Raw genomic sequence first — 27,008 nt, forward strand, 5'->3', positions numbered from 1 at the left:
GGATATAGGACCATGGAGGGAAGAAGTCTTGCCCCTCAGCTAGCTGACATGAGTCCTGAAAGCAAATCTGGTGTAGGAGAGAGGGTGCTCAGCTAGCTGTCAGAGGACTTATCCTCACTTCCATCTCCAGCTGTATAAAGTCGAGCAAAACTTCGCATGACTTGGAGTGGCAGGTTCCTCACCTGTAAAATGGTAATGACATTACCTATCTCATAAGGGTCTTTTGGGGGGAAGGTGGGGGTGGAGGAGATCATTAAATGATGTAAGTAATGCATATAAAAGCACTCTATATATCTGAAAGTATTTTACAAACGTGGTATTAGAAATTATTATGTTCTACCATTGCCATCCATCATCAGTTTACTGCCCTAGGTAGTTTATTCAAAATACTACAAGTACTACCCCTTAAGAAACATGTACAGACCATGTGATCTAAAATGATCCTCTAACACCACACAACTATTCTATTACCAGTTTCTATATTATTAAACTACTCAGGGGACAGATTATTAATGCCCTATATTCACTCAGAACCACAGCAAAGTAGGAGTTGATGTTTTTCATTTACTGTATGAAGGAGGGACAAGGGAACAAACTCCTTTATAATGAAAACTTTTATTTCAAAATGAATATCTCACATTATCCCTGTCGAAGAAGACAAACAACAGCTCCTTGCAAAACAAAAGTAACAAACTAGAAAGCAGGAGCTGACCAAACTTCTTACACATTTACCCCAATAAAAACCATTCCACGTAGCAGTTGTGCTGTTTAGTGCTATGTAGAATCAACACCTTTAGGTGCTGAGAAGTAATCTTACAGATGTTTTAATATTAACAGAATTTACAATTTCCCTTATGTGGGAGCTTCCATTTTGGATAAAAGGGAAGTTGCATCTTTACAGTAGTAGTGGTAATATTCATAATTGGAATCAATAGATAATTCCTATCTGTCAGGTGCCTGGGTGGCTCAGTTGGTTAAGCATCTGCCTTCAGCTCAGGTCATGATCTCAGGGTCCTGGGATTGAGTCCCGCATTGGGCTCCCTGCTCAGCAGGGAGTCTGCCTCTCCCTCTCCCTGCCACTCCCCTTGCTTGCTCTCTCTCTCTCACCCTCTCTCTCAAATAAACAAACAAAATCTTTAAAAAAATTCCTATCTGTCCAATATTGAGGAAAATTCTCTAGCTAAAGAATAATTTTATCTATTCCCCCATGCACAGACTGTCAATATCCTTGTAGGTTAATTCCAACAACCTTAAAATGCATACAATTTTAAGTACCATAACTTCCTGTTGAGCATTTATTAGATTTTAGCATTATATTAAAATATCTCAATTTTATTAGCTAAAATATTTATAACAGCATAGAAATGATGTCATGTTAGGTTTATTTTATTTTTATAAACCAAGTTGGGCACCCTGTTAACTAGCTTTTAAGTAACATTCATAAAATAAGCTATGGGATTGCTGTTCTTGTGCATATCTTTCAGGATGCATGTGTTTGCCTGGGCTACTATGAGAGAGACTTTTATGCATTTATTCAACGGGTATTTGGTGAGTACCTACCATGTGCCAGGCAATATGAGAGGATAAGGTTAGCAAAAGAGATGTGGCATCAGTCCCTTCAAAGTATTTTTTTGGATAAGCAACAACAGAAAAAAAAAAAAGCTTATAGAAAGCACTTTTTTTTCTTAAAGATTTTATTTATTTGACACAGAGAGAGAGTGGCAGGCAGAGGGAGAGTGAGAAGCAGGCTCCCCACCAAGCAGGGAGCCCGACGCAGGGCTCAATCCCAGGACCCTGGATCATGACCTGAGCCGAAGGCAGACGCTTAACCGACTGAGCCACTCAGGCGCCCCAGAAAGCACTTTTAAAGAAAAAAATGCAAATTCAGAAATGTCAAATAAGCTTCTGACATACTTAAAGTACAGGCAGAGCTGAAACCAAAACCGACTTATGCAACTTCCTGATTTTTGACACACTTAAAGACAGAACTATGAAGATAATGAGGGAGCTACAACTTCGGTTTTCTGTGCAATGACAAGAAGTTTCTTAGTTTCAACAACTGTTGTCAACTATGACACAAAGATGTAATAGTTTACTATTTAAAAGAGGAAGCAAAGTCTAATAAACCTGCATTGAACTCCCAAATTGCTCTGAGCAAATTGGAATAACACTACCAACCTCAAGGGGTGCTCAATAAGGTGCCTGACACACAGTGAGTGAATTCTCAACAAATGCATACTTACGGTTTTACTCGTGATGGTAAACATACACACTTTCCATGAACATCAACAGAAAATTTGTAGATGATAGTTGAGTTATTTGCTTTTTACTTACTGCCCTCAATCTATCTTGGCCTAAAGAAACACCACTATGGCCATTTTATCCTGCCCTCCTTCTAGATATGCCCTCCAATCAGAGATGACCCTCACCCCTCCCTACTCCTCAGGCAAATCCAAACTTATCCACTTAAACATCCCAGTCCTATGTTCAGTCTCTACTTTTTAAGGCAATAATAGCTATTTTGATGAATATATCTGTTCTTATGTGCTTGTAGCTTAATTTACCACTCATTCTAGAAAACACATTTGTATTTTTAAAGATGACCTCTATATTCTGGATAAAATGGTAAATTAAACAGTATTTCTGCTCCCTTCCAAAATCCTACTAAAAGAATTTTCACAACGGCATAAGCCAACAGGGAGAAAGAGCGGAGAGAAGAGAGCAACAATAAAATTCTGGAAGCTGTAAAGCAAGTGGGCGAGAGATAACTAACCTAACAGATATTTTATTTTTATTTTTTTAAACAATTTTTTTAAAGATTTTATTTATTTATTTGAAACAGAGAGAGAGACAGTGAGAGAGGGAACACAAGCAGGGGGAGTGGGAGAGGGAGAAGCAGGCTCCCCACTGAGCAGGGAGCCCAATGCGGGGCTTGATCCCAGGACCCTGGGATCATGACCTGAGCCAAAGACAGACGCTTAACGACTGAGCCACCCAGGTGCCCCTGCCTAGCAGATATTTTAAAAAGTTGAATCCTAAGCTAACAGTGGAGAAGACCAAGAAACAACCATGAGATAAATACCCTGGAATCAGAACGAAAGGCCGAGTACCTCTGAAAAGGGAGGTGATGGTGGAGTAACAACTAAGTTTGGTGAAAGCCTTTTTAAGAAGGAAAAGGACCTGTCACCCCTTATCCCCCCTTGGCAGGAGAGTACAGGCTAGACTCTGAAGCTATACCAGGAGAGAGGTACTTATCTGAAGAGAGGAGGATGAGGAGAATGTTTTTTATATGAAATGTGGACCTCCAAGTCCTCCTCTTTCACCTATTGTCCAGCACAGCGCCCCATATTCTACAGGCAGGAGAATGAGAGATCTTTTCCATAAAGTGCAAAGTAAAAAATAAAGAGGTTAAAAATAATAAACAGAATTGGGACGCCTGGGTGGCTCAGCTGGTTAAGAGTCTGCCTTCTGCTCCAGTCATGATCTCAAGGCCCAGGGATCAAGCTGCACTGGGCTCCCTGCTCAGCGGGGAGTCTGCTTCTCCCTCTCCCTCTGCCCGTCCCCCAGTTCGTGCTCTCTCACTGTCTCCTCTCTCTCTCTCAAATAAATTTAAAAATCTTTAAAAATAATAATAATAAAGAGATGATGAGGAGTTTGGAGGTCCAGTACTTTAATTTCAAATTCTGAATTACAAGAATTTCAGAGAGAACACATCATAAGGTGGTGGGGGGTGGGTAAAGAAACAGATCACCTACAAAGCATCAAGAGTCAAGACGCTTTGGACTTCTAAATGGCAAAACACTGGAAACTAAAAAATAATGGGACAATGCCTTTAAACTTTTGAGGAAAATATATTTTCAACCCAGAATTCTAAGCTCAGCCAACCATCAATCAAATATGAAGTAGAATAAAAACATGTTCAGATAGACAAAGTCTCAAAAAAAGATTCCTATGTTCTTTCTCGGGAAGAGACTGGGGAATGCATTCCAACAAAACAAGGAAGTGAAGCAAAAAAGACACAGACTATAGAATCTTAACCTGAAATCCAACAGAGGAGAGAGGCAGAGAGCAGCCCAGGATGATGGCAAGGGAAACTCTAAGATGAGAGCTGGGCACCTGACTGGAAAGACCATCTGTCTAGATTAGGTGAGTAGGCGACACAAGAGATTTCTTCAGAAAGATGAAACTCAGAATTACTGATGGGTCAAAATTTCTTGGGAGGAGATTTAGACAATTTGGGATTGAATAGGTTGTAAGTATAAATAAAACTAAACTAACAAAAACAGCAACAAACCCAGGCAATTAACCTCCAGGAAAGTAAAAACAGATTATGTGGTTATAGGAGAGTAATCTTGATATAAAACATGGATCTCCTGTGATTAGCATGCTCATAATCATAAGCATATAATTATTAAATACTGATCTAACTCAAATTAGGATTCTGCTGTATTGAGAGGATGGGATGAAGGAATAAGAGAGGTGCATATCTCTGGCAGTGAGGGCTAAAATGAGCTAAATCATTATCTTCTGTACAGGGAAATCAACAGATAATGCCCAAAATGGAAAAATCAAGAAATAGTAATAGAAGCATGTTATTTAGAGATATAAATATAAATACCAAAAGAATCAGTAAACATAGTAAACACAATAAAGAAAAGGTATAGTAAACGTATGTGCCTTGGGGGAGAGGGAGATGAAATAGAAAGAGACCTTTTTTCTTTTCTTTTTTTTTTTTTTTAAGATTTTATTTATTTATTTGACAGAGAGAAAGCACAAGCAGGGGGAGCAGCAGAGGCAGAGGGAGAGGGAGAAGCAGACTCTCTGCTGAGCAGGGAGCCCAATGCGGGGCTGGATCCCAGGACCCTGAGATCATGACCTGAGCCGAAGGCAGACGCTTAACTGACTGAGCCACCCAGGTGCCCCTGAACCTTTTTCATTAGACTTTCATTGTTCATTAGTTTTATAGAACTAGTTGAATCTTTAATTATGTATGAATGTTTGATAAAATTAAAAACTAGAGAAAGGAAAGCAAGGAAGGGGGAGAGAAAGGGAGAGAGAGAAGCAAGCAGGAAAAAAAGAACAAAATAGGCTTTCGGAAATCAAAACACTAGCTAAAAGGGCAATGCTATAAATTTTGGCTGAGGGGTAACCAGAAGCTCTCCATCCTTCCTGCTTACTTCTTTCTCTCTCTCTTTCTTAGAGAACCATCTTTTTACAGATTCCACTTTAGAATGAACATTTAGACGCATTTATGAATGGAATCTGGAATTCTCCCCCAAGTTAATTTTTTTGACTGAACTAAATCCAAAATTCCTGCCAGGGTTAAAAAAAATTCTAAAAAAGAAAATGATCCTTAAATGAAACTCAAATAATAAATGATTAAAGTTTTTTTATAAATTGAAAAGAAAATAGCACTCGTGAAATGGGGAGCGCCCTAGCAGATATTACCACTTGTCATAAGACAATAATTAAAAGCATAATAATTTTGCAAACATAAAACTTAGATTAGTGGACATGAACACAACATTGAGGAGTAGATCAGTTATATGTAAAATGTTAGTATATGAAGAGGCATACCATCAAAAAGTAATAGTGAAGGAGAAGAATATTAAGCAACTAGGCTGGTATAATTGAGTAGCAAGAATTTATTCCTCTCTAAGTTGACGAAGTTTATAATTTATGGGGAGAAAGAAGCCGATACAGAAATACTAAAAGAGCAAAAACTGACCAGAAAAGGGCAAGCACCTTGTTCTGAGTTTATCAGAACAAGGGCCCAGTGTGAGCTGCCAGGACAGGCGGAGGCTCCGAACTTCAACACCACTGCTGAATCCTCTCTCACCAGGGCCAAGAATGTGAAGCAGGAAGATGAGGAGCGAGAACAGACACTGACCTCTGAGAAAATGTGCTTCAAACTTGATCTGTAACAGAGCCTGGAGGCAAAGCTGTCAAGTACCCTCCAAGGCCATAGTCATCAGATTCTTAAAATTAACTTTTAAAAAACTGGGATATAAGCCCATGATTTTCAGAGCTTTACATGTATTTTCTTTTACTATGTATTACATGTTAAAACATTAATTAACTTCAAGCAATGGCACATCAAATGAGATACAACAGACTTCCTTCTCTGCTCCCTGCTATCTATTTTCCTCATTAAATGAAAGAGTCATGTTCTTGACCTCTCTTTGCCAAAGTGTGTGCTTACATACTGGACAGACACACACACACACACACACACACACACACACACAAAGGATTGGTCGATTTTAAACTAGATAGACCAAAAGATTTTCCTTTGTTACAAAGAGGCCCTTTGTCTTAGAACCAAAGCCAGCCTTGTAGCTTCTATTTTTATATGTTTCAGAAGAATGGGAAACTCTCTAACCTCAGACTAAGCTGGATGACTGGCTCTATGATCTCACACTTTCTGGCGCTTCCTCTTTCCTGATATTTACTATATGCTATTGTTAACTGTTTGACTCCCCATCCTCTCTGCTTGCCCGTAAGTTCCACAGGGGCTGTACCTATTGTGCTTGCCATGTACCCCAGAGCACCCAGCATACAGCATCAAAATGTCCTAGGAGTTTATCAGCCTCTTCTTTAGGTGACTGATACTTCCTGCAATGACCAGACTCAGAATTGGTAGGTTTAAAAGTGCCTTTCCCTTTGAAGAACAGTAATTATTCCTTATTTCAATGAATAAGATAATATATTTTCTTGTCATAGTTCTCGTTCTCATCCTATTGGATGGTCATTTAAAGTTATAAGATAGCACGTCAAAGCTTCATCTGAGATAAAATTTCTTAGAATCTTCTTATTCTCCCAGAAAGTTTACTGATTCCTATAAATTCACTGACTTCTCCCCTATGCCTATTTGAGGAATTTGGCCTCTCTTACCCAGCTAGTAAAAGGCCAAGTCAGACTCATCCCTCTCTCTTTCCAGCAATCTGGGACAAAACCAGCCAAGGAATTCGGGACAGTATTTCATGGCCACACCAGAGATATGCTATGAAAGACAAGGAGTAAATGTTGTTCTATCAAACCTGCTGGAATTAAGGCTCATGTGTTCCTCTGTTGTTCCACAGTTTTCATAACTTCTTATTTGAAGAATCCCACTAGGCTTGGTCACCATCAAAAGCATAACAGCTTAGGTCAGTGGTTCTCAAAATATAGTATGTATAAAAGTCATCTGTAGAAAATTTTTTGAAAATATCAGTTCATAGGCTCCACTCTTAAAGATTCTGTTTCAATAGATATCAAACGTGGGCCTGGACTTTCTGTTTTCTTTGTTGTTGTTGTTTGGTTTGGGGGGTTGTTTTTAAAGATCCCAAGTAATTCTGATGATTATAATCTACAGGCTACATATTGAGAGTCACTGGACTGGTCTGGGGCTTTTCAAAGGTGTGAAAGATGAGAGAGGGAAGAAGGGAGAAAAGAGATAGAGAATGTAGGTTAATATCACAAAATTGTTTGCCATTCAACAATGGTAAAGCCCAGAATCACAGCAAAGGCCAGTATGCATTACACTTTTGTTCTGGGTCTGGACAGCCAAGGGCTTTTTGCTAGCTGTGGGATCAGAAGTTAGTTTTCTATGAGGCACCTACACGCCACTCATCCCAGCCTTCCCTCACTGGGTTCCCCTTCTGCTCCTCATCTTCCTAGGATTAAGCCTACTTTGTCTTCTTGCTATCTGGTCAGCTATTCTAAATCCTTAAGGGCCTTGGAAAAAATGCCAACTTTCTGGGCTCCACTCAGCAGGGCAACAGTCTGGGTCGGAAAGACACAAACAAGGCTGCAGCAGAGGAGAATGCTTTCTTCCATACAATGGTTGTGGATGATGTGATATTCTGACCCCCTTCAGGACCAAGGCCCTCAATTCCCCCAATTGCCAGAAATGTTGGCTACTGAAGGCTCAGAGCTCCAGGAATTGCCTTTGACTGAAGGAAGCTGCTTAGTCCAAGACTGCACCTCATGCCTGGGTGTAGCCCATATCCAGTGACTTGTCAATGCAGGGAATGCAGATGACTAGCTCCCCTGCTTGCGGAACAATTCTGAAGGGCCATTCCTGCTCCAAAGTTTCCTCCTATTGAGGCCCCCATTGTACATGCACTGAAGTTCAGTCTCTCCCTCTGCATAATCCTGAGGCTCTCTCTCCCTGACAAGTGCTGTTCCCACAGCATCTTCTGATAAACCTCCTGGATGCAAACCTCACAGTCTATTTGCAGGGAATGTGACCGAAGTTGCTGAACTTGCCTTTTTCAGTCAAGCACTGCCAGCACAGTGTAGTGGGCCTCTGTACCTGACTTCTTGGGTAATCCAGTGGTCACTTAATTTCTCCAAGTGTGTCCTTCCTCAAGTATAGAATTCAAATACAGACGACAACAACAATAATACTTACCATTTCTGTTTTGCCAGGTTTTTATGAGAATTAAAAGAGAAAACATATATGAGAGTACTTTGTAACTAAAGAAGAGCTACATCATACTATCATCTAACATCTCTATATCCTGGTTTACCGTGCAGTAATCAAGGAAGAAGGACGAAGGATGTAGGATATCTACCAATATGATACCATTCAGCTTACACACTGTATGCTACTTTCTCAAATCAACAGATTTGTGTTACTAATCAATACAGCTAGGCACAAAATAAAAAAAATTAGAAATAAAGCCAGGAGGTCAGATGTGCTCTACCACAATCCTGAAACTGAAAGAGAAGACAGAACAATATTTGTTCACTCTGTTTCCATATGAAGACAGCAACAGAGCAATTTCCACTCCTCTGTAAAGTCAGAATTCACATTTTTACCCAATAAGTTACACAATGAGTAATGGAATATCTTTTACATCTTTGAACAGAGAAACAAGTATATAAAATGAGGAATACTTTTCCAGGCAACTAAGTATTTTCTGGATTACCTTGATACAGTACCTACTAAAAAGAAAAGAAAAAAAAAAAAACAACACAATACACAAATCAAGTTGAAAACACTGATTTAGTTCACGAAGAATAAGTGGAAATTATCAATTCTAAAACTATGCTTTATATTAAAAATTACCAAATTACTGAGCCTTACCAAGAACTTAAATGAGATATACAAATAATGTCTGGTATTCACAGACTAAGAAGGAGTGGCTAATGAATGACTTAATCTGACAGATGGCTTTATTATCAGCAAAAGTCACAGAATGATTATAACTGGAAGGAAGCTGAGAGACTTATGAAAGCCCCCAACTTCAGTGATTCTCTGCTCTCAGAGAAACCACAGTTAAAAAGAAGAGGCAAGAGAAACCCACATGAAATATTAACCAAAATCCTTCCCTTTCTTATTATTTGAGTACTGAATGAATTACAGATAGGCATACAGGAATTCAGAACAAAGGGTGATCATGTGGGTTGGATCATTCCAGAAGGCTTCGTGTCTTCCATATAGTGGAAAGACATGTCTCCCCATATAGTGTCTCCCCATATAGGGGGTAGCTATAAATACCTTGTTTTCCTGTTAAGCCTGAAGAGATCCTGAATGAAACATTTCCTTCATGCATGGAGAAAATATTTTAAAACTTCAACCTTAAGATGAGTTTGCTGATTCAGTTTAGGTAGAACATCAATTCAGTATTTGTAATCCTTAAATAGTTCAAAGTAGAGGTTTTTGAGAAAAAGATAATTAGACCCCGCTTGCTGAACAAATATCAAAATCTTAATCTAACTCATGAAATAATGAGAACAGTGAAGAGATGAGGCCAGATTTTGGGGGGAACTGGGGAGCTTGGCTTGTTTGTCAAAAATACCTTTATTGGGACCAAAAGAATCTATCTGGATACTAAAAATAGAAAATAGGTCCCAACCCCTAGAAATCTGAGTCATTTTGCCTAGTTATAATCAAGAAAACAGGGGACACTGCAGGCCAGCTTCACTTAGTAAGATTCTGGAAGTTAGAGGCAAGACCTGCTTCGGGGTAAAACCAGAATAAAACAGGCCCCAGAAGGTAGATCACAAACCGGGAGTATAAGATTTGGAGTTATGCACCTGCCTGAATTTGTTAGCAGTTCTTCTACCATTGGACCCTGCTCTGTAGATTAATATTCCCTGGCCAACTTCTCTGTTTCCCCACAAGAGGGATACTACAGATTTCTGCAACAGATCATTGACTACATCCAAGAAATGCAAAGCAGTGAACATTCAGCGTTTGGGGAGAGTGGTAATCTAGGCAGCTCTAAAGACACATTTGTTGAAGTTCTGGAAACTCACAGCCAGAGTGAGTCTCCATAAAAGTGTTTCAAATTCCCAGGAGAAATTTTCTGATTATTCTAGGCTTATTCCTTCTGTTTTGTTGTTGTTGTTGTTGTTTGTTTGTTTTGTTTTGTTTTAGTTCAAAATGGTGGTTTTATTAAAGCGTGGAGACAGGACACTCGGGCAGAAAAAGCTGCTTTCCCCAGACTGTGAGGAGCAACTGATTAAATACTTCAGGGTGGGATGTAAAGATAAGGGAAGTTTCTAGGCTTATTCTTAGATCAACCAAATATATCTAGGGGTGAAGGTAGGGGGAGCGATGCCATGCAGCACAATAGGGCCACTGAGGGCCCATCTTATATATTGGGCCATCCCTGGACGAGAAAGAATTGTTGGCATCAAGACAATGACTCCAATTTGAGTATACCACAGTGTCTGAGACTTCATTCATTCATTCATTCATTCACTTACTCATTCACTCACTCATTCATTCATTCATTCATTCATTCATTCTTAGAGATACCATGTCAAAGCAATGTGGTTCAGAATGTAAGCTCTGGAACCAAGTGCATGGGATCAATTGCTAGCTCTATCAGTTACTAACATTACGCTTACTTCACCTGTCAAAAGCAGTCAATTGTAGTACCTAACTCACAGGGATGCAATGAGAAGTAGAAGACTGAAGTCACATAATGAGCCTAGAATAGTGCCTGGCACTAATAAGCACTCTATACATTTTAGCTATTATTACTCATTCAAAAATTTTAATGAGCACTGATTATGTGCCAAGCACTGTATAAGGGCCTCATGGTCCTTTAGCACAAACCTATTCTACTTAGGTTCCCATCCTAGTCATTAACTAGGAATGTAGGAGTCATCCTAAACTCTTTCCTCTCCCTCACTGCCCACCCCTAAAGATGTGGCCAAGTTCTGCCTATTAGACATGTCAGCTCCTTCCCTCTTTTCCACTCCTCACTATCACTGCCTGACTCAAGCCTTCTCCAATTTCTCTTCTCAAATATTACAGTAATCTCCTGTGTGTCTCCCATAAGGCTGGTGTTGTGCTCATCCAATCTATTCTCCATCTTGATTCTAAATTGTCTTTCCAAAACACATATCTGGCAATATCATTCACCTGCTGAAGTCTTCTACGGGATAAAGTCACAGGTCCAACATGGCACATGGGACTTTGTAATGTGGCCCAGTCTGTCTCCCTAGCCCTCACCCCGTGCCCATACTGACCAGGCTGGAGTTCCCTAACAGTACAGCGCTGATTCTTCCACTGGGTCAACTATCCCTCCATCTGCCCGACAGCTCCCCCTCTTACACTGAGGCTCATTATTTAATCAATAAATACTTCCTAACACCTGCCATGAGTAATGCCTGTACCAAGGTCAGGGAATACAATGATGAAGAACACACTCAATCCTTTCTTTCTCATAGAAAAAGTAACTTTGACGCCCTTGAGGGAGAAATGAAATATGGAAATTGAGAATGAGTTGTCTCAAGTTTAGCATTGTTTCCCCCACTAGTTGGAATACCTTATGGAATTGTAGAAATTGAATATATTTTGGCATCAAGTCCAAAAGTACCTCAGCAGACGTCAATCTCAACAATAGACTGTGACACAGTAGATTTAGTCATTTTGACTTGTACAGCTATGATGTGTTGGAAAAGATTGATTTGAACTATAAAAAAACAATAATCAGAAAGTTGTTTCAATATGGTGTTATAAAGTTATAGGCCATTAACTAGCCACTCTGTTTTTAAAAGGTAAGTAACTCTAAGTGCCTGCAACTGTCTAGGGGTAATAACAGACTCAGTTTCTTTTTACATGGTTATAAATAATATGAAATATGGTTAATTCAAACACTTTAAGAATCATTCCTTTCTAATTAATACATTGTTAAATCACTCATTGAATGAAATGCTTACTGAATAAGCACAAAAGGCTATCTACAAAGACAAGTAGATGATCAAACTCAAAACTTTCCTCATTCTTCCAGCAATGATGACACAGTTCATTCAAAATCCCAGATCTGCAGAAATATATCAAGACAGAAGCTCTTCTGTGGACACAGATTTGTCAAAGTGCCCATCTCCTTCATTGGATTTTCCAACCTTCCACACTAGTGTTTATGGCCCTTTTCAGCAGCATCCTGTCTTATTTACAATTGTATAACCAGACCTCTGTGAAAAGCGTGGCACAAAGAAGGTGCCTGGTAACTGTTTGCTGGGCTGACCTCAGCTCAACTCAGCTCCAACAGAGATGCTGTCCCTTTCTCTACTGTGTGTTGAGACAGTGCACAGTCCTTTCCCAAGAGCCACTACCCAGCTGCAATGGGACCTATCAGCTTAAATATGTTAATATCTCACCTCCAACAGGTATCCACCATCTTCAAATATTTTCATGTGGCACTAATTTACTAAAGACAAACTGTCCAAAATATTTGGATTCAGAGAGTGACATTCAATCACTATGTAAAATGACATATTTCTACCATACCATACCAGTGAAAGTAGTAACACTTGGTTATTGAACAATGAACTTAACTTTCTCTTGGGCCTCTGCAGCAAAGCACATGATTTGAATGGTTATCTTACATCAGCCTAGTGACCCTAGCTGGTAGGCTGTACCATCAGGTGCTTTAGGAAACTGAAAACTTGAACTGTTACTTCCTATACCACCAGCCCCAGTTTAGCAGTGCACGCACTTTATATCTTAGTCTTACTTTACACACACCCAGAGTGAACCTCACTTTTCAAAAGTTCATTAACAAAGTCTCACAATTAAAAGAGCAGCCCTGTGAGTCATTTTTGGATACCCGTGTGGAAATAACAACTCCTCCCTTTGCTGAGAAACGGCTTCAACAAGTGCATGAGAACCACAGGAAGTAATACACATCTCAACTAGTGTCAGAGGAGTCTAGAATTCCCTCTCAGGGCTGTGTGGCTCTGGCAGTCACCTTGCCACTATTTCTTGTCTTCATTCTTCTAAAAATAAAGTCTTTTTTATGTGGGCCTGGAAGGAACTAGCTCAAGGCAATATCAATTTCTCCGTATTTCCTGGCTCCTGAGTCATATTGTCAAGTTCAAGTCAAGAAGTACCCATTCTGGTGTTTTTGAGAAAGTGCAACCTAAAATAGGGAGTGAACAGCACCTGGGTGGCTCAGTTGGTTAAGCGGCAGACTCTTGATTTTGGCTCAAGTCATGATCTCAGTGTCCTGAGATCAAGCCCCCTCTTGGGCTCTGCGCTGAGCGTGGAGCCTGCTTGAGATTCTCTCTCTCTCTCTGCCCCCCCCCGCCCCTACCCCCGCTCACTCTCTCATAAATAAATAAGTTGATAAATAAATTAATTAATTAATAAAAATAAAATAGGAAGTGAACAGGCGATCGCACCGAAGTAATGTCCCCGGTAATTCAAAAGAACTTCAGCCTCTCGACTTAAAACCAAAGTAGTCTTAGGTGCACACTTTGTAAGGGAAGCCTATCAACAGGAACCCGAAGTAATTTCAATGCAGCCCTAAATGCGTAGTCCCTTGCCCACTGAGAGAAAAAAAAAAGTCACTCGCTGTACATGAGAAACCCAGGGCCGAGTTCGCTGAGGCGCGAGGCGGCGGCGTGAGCACCGCGGCCAGACCCGAGATCCCCCCAAAGACATCCCTCGAAGCCCAGCCAGCGAGGCCACCCCGGCGTCCCCCGCGGCTCTCCGCGCACAGCCTAGCGGGGCGCATCCTCGCTCCTGGGCCAGTTAAGGAGAGACAAAGAGGTACAAAGGGAAAAAACGAACCAGGAACTGGACCGAGCGCGCGACCGGGAAGCCCTGTCCTGCGCGGGCGCCGGTCCTACGCTGGGAGTCGTGAGAAGGAAGGAAACCTGTCGCGCGACTCCTGGCGGCGAGGCTCCCGGCGCCTCCCGCGGCGGGGACTGGGCTCTTCCTCAGCCGCCCGAGCTCCGCGCCGCCGCCGCCGCATCTGGACGCCGCCGGCCCAGCCCCTGGTGTCTGCAGCGCCCGCAGCTGGGGGAGCAGGCCCCGCCCCGGGACGACTGCGCCGGCCGCCCGCGCGTCGGTCCCCGCCCCGCCCGGAGTCCGTGCGCCCCTGCGGGTCAGCTCCAGCCGCCTCCCCTCTCATGGGCGCCCACAGGCCCTCTCCGCGTGCTGACCGAGGCACCTCACCCGCTCCCCCACCCCCGCGCGGGGAGGGGGGCCGGAGGCATCGGACTTTCCCCGGGAATCCCCCTGGCGCTGGTGACGTTTGCCGGCCGGACCCGTGCAGCCGGTTCTGAGTGTGGGTGTGAGTGCGAGAGGCTGGGGCCGGCCCTGCACCTGATGGGACCCGCCAGGAGGCGGGCAGGGAGGCTGAGCACGGTCTTGCCAGAGCCCCCTCCGACCCACCCCTCTCAAGTAGCCCTGAGCCCCAGCCGGGTACATTCATTCATTCAGTACCAACTGAGTTGTCCACTCAAGGACTGAGGATACTACCCTGGATAAAAATAGCTCCAAGACCCTGCCCTCGAAGACCTGGCATTCCAGTGCGGAAAGATAAACGGATTAAGGGTATATTACGCGGAATGGTGGTAAGTATCTTGAAAAATAAGACTGAGGCTCAAAAGTTAGGAAATGCTAAAAAAAAAAAAAAAAAAAAAAGCCTTCATTGATGGGGAATTTTCAGAGAAATGCAGAAGCCAACAGAAAGAGTTTCCAATGGCTGAAGCTAGAACAATTTGATCAACAAAATAAATAGTGGTAGTAGACTGCAATCAAAGTAAAAAGAAAATCCATGAGTTCCTAATGATATAAGTAGTTGAATGAATAAATAAATGGTGGAGAGGAGATGCAGAAGAACTTGTAAAAATTTATGCGAAGCACAACTTCCCACTCCTTGCTCAGAGTGACTAATCCCAAAACGTAAGGTATGGAAAGGGGGAAAAAGAGTAACTTCACAATGGAGACACCTAAAAAACACGATCTTGGCCAAATGATCAAGGTCAACATTAACAGTCATAAATCATATTGATAGTATACACTCTTGATATGTGATGAAAATGTCACTTTACCTCTGTGGCCTTCCTTCCCAGGCCCATAACCCCAGCTTATCATAAGAAAAACATCAGACAAATTCCAGCAGAGGGACATCCTACAAAATACCTCATCAATACTTCTCTAAGCTGTCAATGTCATCAAAAACAAGGAAAGTCTGAAAAACTGCCACAGCCTAGAGGAGCCTAAGGAGACATTACACTTAAATGTTTGTGGTATCCTGAATGGGATCCTGCAACAGAAAAAGGCCATTAGGTAAAAACTAAGGAGGGTTTACCTAGGTGGCTGATTCAGTTAAGAGTCAGTCTCTTGATTTCCTTTCAGATCATGATATCAGGGTTATGAGATCGAACGTTAGAGGGCTCCCCATTGTCCCTCTCCCTATACCCCTCCCCCACCCCCACTCATGCTCGTGTTCTTGCTCTCTCTCTCTCAAATAAGTAAATAAATAAATAAATCTTTTTTAAAAACTAAGAAACTCTGAATAAAGTATGGACTTTCATTAGCAGTATAGTATCAAGATTGGTTCATTAGTTATGATGATGTGCCATACTAATTGTATGATGGTAGTAATAGGGGAAAATGGGAACAACATTTATGAGAACACTTTATACTATCCTTGCAATTTTTCTGTAAATTAAAACTGTCCTAAAAAATGAAGTTTATTTTAAAAGTTAAGCAAAATAAGAGAGATGAGGGGTGTTATAATAAACTAAAAACAAAAAAAGGGGGGGTTTATTTCAAAGGTCTCTAAGATAAGAAAACAGTTTGAGGGAGGAAACAGTGTGGATATTTGGGTTATGACCATTTCCAGCAGAGAGATCTGCAGATATAAAGGCCCTGAGGCAAGAGCATGCTTGGCTTCTAAGAATAGTATCAGTGTGGGTAGAACAGAATGAGTGGGGGAAAGGCAATGGGTGGTGGAGCTAGGAGTGGAGAACAGTGTATGTAGGGCCTAGGTGGTCATGATAGTCTTAATATTTTACCCTGATTGAGAAAGGAAGACATCGAAGAATTTTCAGTAGAGGAGTGACCTGATATGGCTTTTTTTTTTTTTCTGTTGTGTTGACAAATTAGGGGAGAGGATGGAAGAAGGCCAATTTTACAAATTCTTCTTCAGGGGAGATTTATCTCCTCTACACCATTATTGATTGAATCTATAGAATAAGTAAAGTAAATTGCCCTCCTCAGTATGGGTGGGCCTCATCCAATCTGTTGAAGGCCTGAATAGAACAATGGAATAGAACAATTCTCCCTGGAAAAGGGAGAATTTGTCCTCTCTGGGCCTTTTTTTTTTTTTTTAAGATTTTATTTATTTATTTGACAGAGAGAGACACAGCAAGAGAGGGAACACAAGCAGGGGGAGTGGGAGAGGGAGAAGCAGGCTTCCCGCCGAGCAGAAGCCCAATGCAGGGCTCGATGCAGGGCTCGATGCAGGGCTCGATGCAGGGCTCGATGCAGGGCTTGATCCCAGGACCCTGGGGTCATGACCCGAGCCAAAGGCAGACACTTAACAACTGAGCCACCCAGGTGCCCCTCTCTGGGCCTATCTTTGAACTGGGACATCAATTTTTTCCTGCCTTCAGACTTGGCCTCAAACTGAAAGTTACACCATTTACTCTCCTGCTTCTCAGGCCTTTGGACTCAGACAGGAATTATACCACCAATTTTCCTGGGTCTCCATCTTGCCGACTACAGATCGTAGAAATTCTCAGCCTCCATAATATATATGTTTCATTCATATATACCTGGTTCTGTCTCTCCGACAACCCTCACTGATTCAAAACCCTAGCAGTAGAGCTGGTAAGAAGTGGGCAGGTTCTGGATATATTCCCAAGGAGAAGCTGACAGGACTGGCTGATTAACTGGATGTAGGACATGAGAGAGTAAAAGGAATCAGGATGAGTCAAGGTTTTTACCTGGAGCAATTAGAAGAAAAGAGTTTCCTTACGCTAAGCAGGGAAGACAGCTTGAGAAGCAAGTTGTGGGGTTGGGGGAGGGGAGGGAAGGGTTGCTGGGGATTAAGAGTTCCATTTTGGACACTTGAAGTTTGGAGTTGTCAAGAAGCCATTTAGATAGATGAGTCTGGGATAATGCTATTAATTGGGAGTCCTTAGCATACAGGTGATGTGCAGATAGAATTTAGATAGTGAAGTCTGAGCCCTGGGGTACTCCAGAGGTCAGAGATCAGGAAGATGAATAGCTGGAAGAAATATATGGTCAAGAGAGAGATTTTTATTTTTAATTGGAAGATATGCCTGTTTGTATGCTCATGGCCGTGAGCCAAAAGAGAAGGAAAAAGTGAGGATGCAGAGGAGTGAAGATCATTGCTGTAGCAATGTTCTTGAGTAGATGAGCAGGGGTGGGAGCCAACGCACAAAAGGAATGTTGGGGTTAAATTGGAGAAGATAGAGAAAACAGAATTCTTTTCTGATAGCTGGAGGGGAGGCAGAACATATGGGCACAGATGCTGGTTAATGTGGAGGCAGAAAAATGTTTTATCAGAGAAGAAGCAAGGTTATCAGTGGAAAGAGAGGAAGTTTGAGAAGAGGATAGAAAGTATGAAATATCATCCAGGGACAGTGAGAGAGTAAATAGACTCTGAAAATATAGTCAGATTGCTGGATAACACTAAGGGTTCATTTGAAGTCAGGGACCAAGATATAAAGGGAGGCCAGTTGGTATAGTTGTGTATTCTCACCAGCCTCATTTGCCTATTTGGGTACAAATAATGCTAGACAGAGGTCCAGATACAACCAGAGTTTGGAGTTGACAGCTGAATATGTTGGAGGAGAGAGGGACAAGAGCATGGAGCGTCTATGCAAGGGAATGATTATAAGGAAGGACCATGGCATTTAAACCAAGGAAGGAGAGAAAAGAGGACATAAATGATGCTGTTGAGGAAAGTGAAAAGGTGTTAGGTTAATGGATTGGAGGCCCCAGGATGTCAAGGAATTGTTCAGTGGGGGATTAGAGAGATTCAGTTGGAAAAAAGCAAGTTGGTTATCAGAGAGTGGGATCTTTGAGACTTAGACGATGAAGGGCTGAAGATGTTCATAATGACAAAGTCTAGACTGACCTGGGCTTTCTGCAATTGATGTGCCCACCCCCGTCTAGGCTCCCAGGTTGGTCTCCTATGTTTTATACATTTTTTCTGGAGAGATTGGCTCTCACCTCCAGTCTGGATTTTTTGAACCATGAGTATGGATGAGGACTTTAAGGTAAACCCAGATAAAGCAGGACAAGCGCTTGGAGAGGGGGATATCTGCTACATGAAATGAAGTCTTGTCCTCTGTATACACCATCGTGTATCCTACTGCCATCCCAAATTTGAAGCACTCATAAACCCACTGAATCTCAGGATTGGAGGGTCATCTAACCCAGCCACCCCTCTCAAGTACAACTCCTCCATCACCCTCAGTAAATAGTCATTTTTTATCCCCACACCATGTAGTAACCACCAACCATCATTTCTCTTTGCCATGCTAGTTTGCAAACTCCTTGAGGACATATTAGTTTAACCTGTCTTTTTTGTGTGTGATACAATATATGTGACATAAAACTTACCATTGTCACAATTTTAAAATGTAAAGTTCAGCTCCATAAGTACATTCACATTGTTATGCAATCCTCGCCATCCATTTCTAGAATTTTTTAGCTATCCCCAACTGACAACTCTGTACCCATTAAACTCTTAATTCTCCAATCCCCCACTCCCCAGCCCCTGGCAGCCACCACTCTATGTTCTGTCTCTGTGAATTTGACTATTCTAGACGTTTGTATAAGTAGAATGGAACAATATGTATCCTTTTGTAACTGGCTTGTTTCACTCGGCATAATGGCTTCAAGGTTTATCTATGTTATAGCATGTGTGTCCGAATCTTTTTCCTTTTAAAGCCTGAATAATATTTCTTTTTCAGTCATTGCTTTCATTTTTCTGGTGTGTATACCCAGAAGTGGGATTGCTGGATCATATGGTAATCCTCTGTGTAATTTTTTTGTGGTATCATCACACATTTTTCACAGAAGCTGCACCGTCTTACATTTATACTAGCAACACACAAGAGTTCTGATGTCTCCACTTCCTTGCCGACACTTGTTATTTCTTATAACCTAGCTCTGATTTCCTCTCTACCTGACCCGCTGCTAGGCACATGATGTGGTATGAGTGAATGAACAGCTGTTGTTAACCCTGTTGAAAAGGGAAATAAGATTAAATGAATCAGCAAGCCCCATCTTGCACATCTTGTTCTAGATTCGCACTGTCCACTATTGTAGCCACAGGTAGCTATTTAAATTTAAATCAATTAAGATTAAGCAAAATTTTAAATTCACTTCCTCAGCTCAGTGACATTTTCAGTGCACAACAGCCACCGTAACTGGTGGTTATTAGTGTCCACTGTATCGGAGTGTGCAGACTAGAACACTGCTGTGAACATTACCAGTTCTTTGGTTACTATATTGGGCAGTGCTTTCTAGATCCTGTGAGGGCCCTGTGCTTTGTCTCACAAATCATATTTGGATAAGCTTTTCCAGAGTTGGACAGCTTAAAATTTAAGATAAAGGTCTTTCTTTCAGGAGGGAGGAAATATGCTACCTAAAAATTCTATGGCCCTTAATACATAAATGGCTGCCACACAATGTCTCAAATTTTTATGTTTAAATATTAAATTTGGACTTTCAGTGATTATGTGGTTCTATTGCTCTCGATGATTACCTTTATGAACACAGATTTGCTAAACTAGATAAGCCTTTCTCTGTATCTCTCAAAACAGTTCTTTATTAAACCATTGGTTTCAAAAAAATATTTTTAGATTCAGATTGGAAATTAGGTTTCTACTTACTACTTTATACCCAAAGCCTAACACGATACCTAGGATATTAGAGACTCTCAATAAATATTTGTTGAATGATGAGTGAATGAATGACAAAAGTAAGCACTGAGCAGAACTTGGGAGCTCAGGGCACTGAGATAACATTTTAGAGGGCGGCATCCAGGTGTAATGAGATTTAGGAATATGGATCTAGCACTGTTTTGTTTTTTTTTTAACAAAACAGGGATTTTAAGCCATGTTCTTTTCTCTCATTGTTCAAAAAATAGCTTAAAACTTAATTCCTGTAAGGATCTTGTCTAGTACATGTTTATAAAGCTTCAACTCTTTTATAAACACTGGCCACCAATGAATATAATAACAAGAACAAATTCTAGGTTTCAATAATGTCAGCATGTGTGCGGACACCTTCTGTTTGCCCCTTCAAATTTACTTTCTACCTCCTTCCATTCTGCTGCTACCCTGGATGGTTGATCTTAATGGATGATTGCAACAGGCAATCCTGTTGGGTTTAGCCAGTAGGGAAATCTAGCAGGAGAGCAGAATGAGGTCGGGGAATTTATTCCAAGCAGAGGGCTATCTGTGTTCCTCAACAGAAGGTCACTGTTCCTCTAAGATGGTCTGTTCTGTATGATTCCCTCTCCTTCCTGGTTCTGATTACCTCTCCCTACTCATGGTTCTCAGGCCTGGAGTATGACCTCCTGGGAGTCCCTATGGTTTCCACTCTGCCTATACCTTTATAATATTACCTTTATTTATAAACCTTCATCAAATTATTCTAATTTGAATGTGCCATCTGTTTCATGTTGGGACCTTGAACAGCCATCCTTAATCAGCTATACCGTAGTGTCTAAATCCCTGCTCTGAAAATTTTGTACCTACAGACCTTACAAAAATGTTCCCTGATAGTATTAGCATCTCCTTATTTCAATCTACCAGTTAGCTTTATGAAGAAACCATGTTGTATGTCATATAATATAAATTTTTCTCCAGTACACTCAGACTAGAAAAATATTCTAATTCATAGGCAAATCTTCTTGCATATAGCTTCTCTACATAAAATATTATTTATGGAAATATATAAAGAAGACTATAAAATAAATAGGTTATGTTTAAGATATTAAATATCTTAATATCTAATAAGCTGTAAATTACTTCTAAATGTGAGAAAATCTGTACCTCAGTACTGCAAACAAACCATCATTACTCAATATACACAGTTTACCAGAGAACACAGTTTCTAACCTTTTCCTATACACTGAATGTTTGTGTCTGCCAAAAATTCATATGTTGTAACCTAATCCCCAATGTGTTGATATTAGGAGGTGGGGTCTTGGGAGGTGATTACATCATGAGGATGGAGCCCTCAAGAATGGAATTTATGTTCTTATAAAAGAGGCCCCAGAGAGCTCTCTTTCCCCTTCATCATGTGAGAACACAGCAAGTAGACAGCTATCTATGAACCAGGAATTAGGGTCTCACCAGATACCAAATCTGTTGGCACCTTGATCTTAGGACTTCCCAGCCTCCAGAACTATGACAGATAAACTTCTGCTATTTATAAGCCATAAAGTCTAGAGTAATTTTGCTATAGCATATAGCCTACATGGATTAAGACACCCTTTGAAGCTCAATATTTAAATGTATACAATTATTAGCAGACATCAGCTCATTTAAAAATACATAACCCCATAATGCTAATACCTATATTAAAGATAACTAGGGATACCTGGGTGGCTCAATCAGTTAAGCATCTGCCTTCGGCTCAGGTCATGATCCCAGGGTCCTGGGATCGAGTTCCGCATTGGGCTCCTTGCTCAGTGGGGAGCCTGCTTCTCCCTCTGCCTGCCGCTTCCCCTGTTTATGCTCTCTCTCTCTCTAACAAATAAATAATAAAATATTTTTTAAAAATAAAATAAAGATAACTGATACTTATTGCTCAGTTACAATGTGGCAACCACTATGCTAACACTTTTGTATATTGTTTAATTCTCATTACAAATTTATAAGGCATGTACAACTCAACCCCCTTTGACAGAGGAGGAAATGAGCCTTAAAATCTCCTGTCCACTGTCCCAACACCAGCAAGCAAAGGATCCTAGATTCAAATCCTCGTATCTTAACCACCAACTAAGAATCCAAGAACAGCATTAAATTCTAGGTTTCAATAATGTCAGCATGTGTGCTGTTCTTAACCACCAATTAAGAATCCAAGAACAGCATTAAAGATCACAGAAGAACCAAAAAATAAGGACTATCTGAAGCAAATGATTTCTCTTATCCTGTTACCTACACTCAAAGAATGATGTCTAAATCTAAATAAGCTTAGAAAAATTACTAAAAAGAAAGAAAGAAAGAAAAGAATGCAACAATAACTCATAGAAAAACAAATTTATTATTGTGCAGTAAGCTTATTTTTCTGTACATGGTACACAAGGAGGAGTAGAAAATTAGCGGTGAAAATGTACTGTTTTGGTATTAGTTAAATCTTATTCCTGCCTACAATTCCTGAAGTGACATGGCTGTATTTTTATTTTAACCCAAATTGCAATTAAGTGAAAACTTCCCTCTGATAAATTGGCATACTTGCAAGAGGCTTGAAGGTGAGCATATATGGCTGTTCTATGCATACAAATAGAACACTCTCTGTGAAAGAGAATGAGCTAAAAAATATCAGGTCTAGAGATAGTATAATTGATCTGCTTAACGGCTCTTAATGATTTTTCTGCATCTGTGATTTTGCATAACAAGTTGCAAAACTATTTTAAGATGAGACTTTCTCAATACTCACTTCTTGTAAACCCCTTTTTGCACCATCGCCCTGTCCTGCGGAACTGATAAAAGTGAAACAGAAAAGCATAAATAGAATCTAACAAATAAGCCAAGCCTTTTAATAATAAAGTAATGGTTTCATCATGAGCCTTTGAATCGGAACAATTAAATTTGTTCTCAACAAGCATAATTTTCACAGACTAAACATTTTTATAATCCATATTTTGTTCATTTAGATGAATTCGTGCCACTCATTTAGAAACTATGTATTTCTACACCAAAAAGCCTTACTTTGGGGCTGAGACATGATTTTCTTCTCTTTTTCTTCATCCATTTTATCCTTTTCTTGCAGCTCCATGACTTTATCTTACTTTTCCCTTTAACACCATCTTCAAAAGGACTGAGTCCTTCCTTAGAAATGGTTCATAATTTCTGTGAGTGCATGGACCATGGCCAGCATCCTTCCATGACCCTAAGGAAAATTTAAAAGTACAATATTGGTACCACAAAAAACAAACAGGTTTCAAATGATGAATACGTTTTAAAGATGAGCTTACTAAAAGTGACACAGTGAAAACAGATTGAAGTCTCAGCAGTAAACTCACAGATTCAGGGGACAGTCTTCTTGCAGGTGCCTGCTCTTGGGATGATGATCTTGTTGATGAGACCCTTGGGGAAGCTGATAGATGTTCCTCTCAGTCCGCAGCTCCTTACCTTACTTATGGGCCCAGAGCGTGAATAGGAATCTTTGGTAGGAGCTGACGGGGCCTCGCATCACTAAGTCTCAGTGTTGAAAGCAGGCCACTCTAGCTGATTTCTTTAAACCCTATTTTCTACAAGTTGGTGATGGGCATAGTCAATTATGAAACAGGAACTTTTGCCACAATTCTACATCCCTAGTCACAAAGAAACTTTTACAAAACAAATGCCCCCAGGCAAACTGGAATTCATGATTCACTACAATGCAAATGTGGGTGCTGTATATAATCTATTCATGCCTTATTTTTTTCATGGTCCTAGGACATCTTGTCTCCAACTTAAGTAGTGAGTAGACCCCTCTTCAAGGAAAAAAATATATGACACTCAGTGTTGACAAATTACTTGAATATAATATAAATACAATGTTACTTACATAAATATGGTATAAATTCCTTATGGTTACAGACTCATTAGAAAACTATAAAATTCAAACACCATATGTGGAATTTAAGAAACAAACGAACAAAGGAAAAAAAAAAGAGGTGACAAACCAAGAAACAGATGCTTTAACTTTTTTTTTTTTTTTTTTTTAAGTAGGCTCCACACCCAGCATGGAGCCCAACACCGGGCTTTTACTCACAACCCTGAGATCAAGACTGGAGCTGAGATCAAAAGTCAGACATTTAACCGACTGAACCCCCCAGGTACCCTTAGACTCTTAACTATAGAGAACAAACTAATGGTTACCAGAGGGGAGGTGGGTGGGGGGATGGGTGAAAGAGGTGAAGGGGATTAAGAGTACACTTACTGTGATGAGCACTGAGTAATGTGCAGAACTGTTGAATCACTATACTGTAGTACACCTGAAACTAATATAACATTGTATGTTAACTATACTGGAATTAAAATAAAAAACTTTATTTGAAAATTAGCGGTGAAAATGTACTGTTTAAAATAAAATACTTTAAAATTAAAAACTTTAAAAAATTTGAACAAATCTACATATTAAAAGTATAAAATTATAATATTAAAATGAACAGCATTGATTTATGTTGTTTTGATGAAGCAAAAAGTTCTATTCTCTTAGTAAATTTCAATTATATAAATTTACAATGTTATTAATTATAGTCACCGTGTTTTACATTAAATCCTCAAACCTTATTCATCTCATAACTGAAAGTTTGTACCCTTTTACCAACCTTTCCCTATTTCTCTCAACCCCTAGCCCTTGGAAACCACTTTTCTACTCTCTGTTTCCGTGAGTTTGACTTTTTTGTTGTTGTTTTTTTAAGTTTTCACATGTAAGAGTACCACTCAGTATTTGCCTTTCTCTGTCTGGCTGATTTAACTTAGCATAATGCCCATAAGGTCCATCCATGTTGTCACCAATGGCAAGATTTCCTTCCTTCTCATGGCTGAATAATATCCCACTGTATATATACGCCACATCTTCTTTATCCATTCATCCATTGATGGGCACTTTGGTTGTTTCTGTATCTTGGCTATTGTGAATAATGCTGCAAGGCACATGGGAGTGCAGATATCTCTTCACTATCCTATTTTCATTTCCTTTGGATTTATACCCAGAAGTGGGATTGCTAGATCATATGGTAGTTCCATTTTGAATTTTTTGAGGAATTTTCTTTCTTTTTTAAAGAATTTATTTATTTGAGAGAGAGAGAAAGCACAAGCAGGGGGAGCAGCAGAGGGAGAGGGAGAAGCAGGCTCCCTGCTGAGCAGGGAGCCACTCGGGTCTTGATCCCAGGACCCTGGGATCATGACCTGAGCCGAAGGCAGATGCTTAACTGGCTGAGCCACCCAAGCGCCCCATAATTTTTGGAGGAGTTTTCATACTGTTTTCCATACGTGCTGCACCAATTTACATTCCCACCAATGATGCACAGGGTGTCCCTTTTTTTCATATCCTTTCCAACTTTGTATCTCTTGTCTTTTTTATGACAGCCACTCTAACAGGTGGAAGGTGATATCTCATTGTTCTTTTGATTTACATTTCCCTGATGATTAGTGATGCTGAGCACTTTTTCATATACCTGTTGGCCATTTGTATGTCTTCTTTGGAGAAATGTCTGTTCAGTTCCTCTGCCCATTTTTTAAATGATTTGTTTTGTTTTTGTTTTTGTTATTGAGCTGTATGAGTTCTTTATATGTCTTGGACATTAACCCCTTGTAAGATACATGATTTGTAAATATGTTCTCCCATTTGGTAGGTTGCCTTTTCTTTTTGTTGATAGTTTCCTATGCAAAAGCTTTTTATTTGATGTAGTTTCACTTGTTTATTTTGTTTTTATTATCTTTGCTTTTGGTGTCAAGTCCCTCCCCCCCCAAAAAATCACTGCCAAGATTGATGTCAAGGACCTTATCCCCTATGTTTTCTTCTAGGAGTTTTATGGTTTTATGTTTTACATTCAAGTATTTAATCCATTTTGAGTTGATTTTTGTGTATGGTATAAGACAGAGGTCCAATTTCATTCTTTTGTATTTGACTGTCCAGTTTTCCCAACACCATTTATTGGAGAGACCATCTTTTATCCATTGTATATTATTGGCTTCTTTATGGAAAACTAATTGACCACATATGCATGGATTTATTTCTGGGCTCTTTATTATGTTCCATTGATTTATGTGTCTGTATTTATGCCAATACCATACTATTCCTTTGAAAAAATGCCATTGGAATTTTGATAGGGATTGTATTGAATCCTTATAAAACTGCTTTGGGTAATATGGATATTTTAACAATATTAATTTTTCTAATCCATGAACACAGAATTTTTCCATTTATTTTTGTCTTCTTCAATTTCTTTCATCAAAGTCTTATAGTTCTCCGTGTATAGGTCTTTCTCCTCCTCAGTTAAATTTATTCTTTGTATATTATTCATTTTGATGCAATTGTAAATAGATTATTTACTTAATTTCTCTTACTGATAGTTCATTGTCATGGTATAGAAACACAACTGATTTTTGTATATTGATTTTGTATCCTTCAACGTTACTGAATTTTTTTTTTAAAGATTTTATTTATTTATTTGAGACAGAGAGAATGAGAGAGAGAGAGCACATGAGAGGGGGGAGGGTCAGAGGGAGAAGCAGGCTCCCTGTGGGACTCAATCCAGGGACTCCAGGATCATGACCTGAGCCGAAGGCAGTTGCTTAACCAACTGAGCCACCCAGGTGCCCTGAATTTTTTTATTCTAAAAATTTGGGGGGTAGTTTTTAGGGTTTTCTATCTATTATGTGTAATCTGCAAATAGAGAAATTTTTATGTCTTCCTTTTTGATTTGGATGGCTTTTATTTCTTTTTCCTGCCTAACTGCTCTGGCTAGAACTTCTAATACTAAGTTAAATAAAAGTGACAAGAGTGGGCATCTTTGTCTTGTTCCTGATCTTAGAAGAAAAGCTTTTAGCTTTTCACC

General features: G+C 40.1%; 1 protein-coding gene across 1 annotated transcript in view; it reads right to left on the reverse strand.

Annotated features, from left to right (window-relative positions):
- Positions 1–14,453, reverse strand: part of STX11 (syntaxin 11) — a 35,005-nt gene extending 20,552 nt beyond the window's left edge. The window contains exon 1 of the mRNA XM_021693411.1: positions 14,021–14,453. The gene's annotated coding sequence lies outside the window, so the exon portion shown is untranslated. The remainder of the gene's footprint in view (positions 1–14,020) is intronic.
- Positions 14,454–27,008: the final 12,555 nt, after the last annotated feature.

The sequence above is a fragment of the Neomonachus schauinslandi genome, chromosome 8 (assembly GCF_002201575.2).
Source record: "Neomonachus schauinslandi chromosome 8, ASM220157v2, whole genome shotgun sequence".
Classification (NCBI taxonomy): domain Eukaryota; kingdom Metazoa; phylum Chordata; class Mammalia; order Carnivora; family Phocidae; genus Neomonachus; species Neomonachus schauinslandi.